Below are 2500 nucleotides of genomic sequence, written 5' to 3' on the forward strand. Positions count from 1 at the left end.
TAGTCGTAGAAAATGAGAACTTTTTATCCAGAACCAATCGTAAAATATCATGCATAGTAATGATGTCGCTTTGATTGGTTTAGCTCTGCTGATTAATTGCAGTCAAATTCCAGCTAATTGAACTGCAAGCACTTTATGTTTGTAATCGCTTTACTTGTTATGACTTAAGCCTCTTGGGACAGAAAGCAAGAAATATTTATTCAAGAAAAAACGGGAATATCTGTTTGCTGACGTAATTATATATCGTCATCAGTGCTTATGATTGTCAATCCCCAATGTACAAAACTGAGACATCACAGGATATTATTAGTAATGATAAGCGGATGGGGGTGGGGGTTGGGGGAAGGGTATTGTCGGTAGGGGAGGAGGCAGGGGGAGGAGTAGGGGGAACAGGGGAAGGTATGAGGAGGCGGAGGTAGGGAGGAGGCAGAGGAAGTGTGGGGGAACCAGGGGAAGGTAAGAGGAGGCAGAGGTAGGGGAGGGGGCAGGGGATGGAGTGGGGGAAGCAGAAGAAGGGGGGGGCAGGGGAAGGTAAGAGGAGGTGTTAGTAGGGGTAGGGCAAGGGATGGAGTTGGGGAACCAGAAGAAGGGGGAACAGTGGAAGGAAAGACGAGGTGGAGGTTGACGAGGAGGCACCGGTAAGGGTTGGGCGTTGTCAAAGGGAAGGGGAGTCATGAACAGGGGAGGGGGAGGGATAGGGACGATGGGAGGGGTTATAAATGGCCGGAGGAAAGGCGTAGGAGGTGCCAGCTGGAGGTAGTGCCAAGGGGGAGGCGGACCACAGAAAGGGGAGAAAATGCAAGGCAGAAGACATAAAACCAGTCGCGACGTACAAGAGGATTAACATCAGCAGTCCTTTTTACGTCAGTGACACTAACAATACCTTCCCGAACCGTGACCAAAAGAGACGAAAAACAGGAAAGACGCCCACGGGACCGCCCGCGTCGCCGCCCGTGACGCCGCGACACTCAGGACTCCCTGGGGCGCATTTCGACAGCAGGAGTCCCGGGTCGTCGTGGCGGAGAGGACCCCGGGCGTGGCGGTCTCTCGGCTGGACGGGTGGTGGCAGGGGGTGGCGCTGATATTAACTATCTATTTTCTCTCTCTCTCTATATTTATATATATATATATTTATTTATCTCCTCTCTCTATCTCTCTCTCTCTCTCTCTCTGTCTATCTCTCTCTCTCTCTCTCTTTCCCTCTCTCTGTCTATCTCTCTCTCTCCCTCTCTGTCTATCTTTCTCTCTCCCTCTTTCACTCACTCACTCCCTCTCTCTCTCTCTCTCTCTCTCTCTCTCTCTCTCTCTCTCTCTCTCTCTCTCTCTCTCTCTCTCTCTCTCTCTCTCTCTCCCTCCCTCTCTCTCTCTCTCTCTCTCTCTCTCTCTCTCTCTCTCTCTCTCTCTCTCTCTCTCTCTCTCTCTCTCTCTCTCTCTCTCTCTCTCTCTCTCTCTCTCTCTCCTCTCTCTCTCTCTCTCTCTCTCTCTCTCTCTCTCTCTCTCTCTCTCTCTCTCTCTCCCTCTCTCTGCCTCTCTCTCATACTCTCTCTCTCTCCGTCACACTCTCTCTCTCTCTCTCTCTCTCTCAGTGTCTCTCTCTCTCACTCTCTCTCTCTCTCTCTCTCTCTCTCTCTCTCTCTCTCTCTCTCTCTCTCTCTCTCTCTCTCTCTCTCTCTCTCTCTCCCTCCCTCCCTCCCTCCTTCCCTCTCTCTCTCTCTCTCTCTCTCTCTCTCTCCCTCCCTCCCTCCCTCCCCCCCTCTCTGTCTCTCTCTCTCTCTCTCTCTCTCTCCCTCTCTCTCTCTCTCTCTCTCTCTCTCTCTCTCTCTCTCTCTCTCTCTCTCTCTCTCTCTCAAATATTCCTTATTTTATAGCTATCTAATATAATTCCTTAATGCGATATAATGTAATTCTTGTTTACATTGCATCATTCTTATAAGATTTAGTTATATATGTATATCTGTAACCACATTTATGTCTATATCTATATTCATATCTATATACATATATGTCTATATCTATATCCATATCTATATACAAGTATATGCCGAAAATGCATTTCTATTATATAATTCCTATGTAATATAATTTATTCTATAGTGAATCTTTATAATTCGATTTCACACGATATGTTCAGCCTGACACCGCTACCCACCCCCAACCCCTCACCCAAGTGGCACTATGCCAGGTCATTCACTAGTCACTGACCTCTGACCTCGATCTTTTAAAGGAAGTCAGTGATTTCACAGTAAAATTATGAATATTTTCTGAAAAACTCATTTGATCAATAACATATAAACTATTATGAAGTGGCTGTGAAAAGTTTGCAGGACGTACAGATATGAAATATAGTACGTGATAAAAACGGGAATAAATCACTGCGAAAAAGGTGATCGTTGCAATGGGAAAGCAATCAATCCACGCAGCGTGAAGTTTGTCATTCAGATAATGCTTTTCAGTTTTGATTCATTTTCAGATTCAGGTTCTTTCTCTCTTCTCTCTCTCC

This window comes from Penaeus vannamei, chromosome 37, assembly GCF_042767895.1.
Source record: "Penaeus vannamei isolate JL-2024 chromosome 37, ASM4276789v1, whole genome shotgun sequence".
In the NCBI taxonomy this organism is placed as follows: Eukaryota; Metazoa; Arthropoda; class Malacostraca; order Decapoda; family Penaeidae; genus Penaeus; species Penaeus vannamei.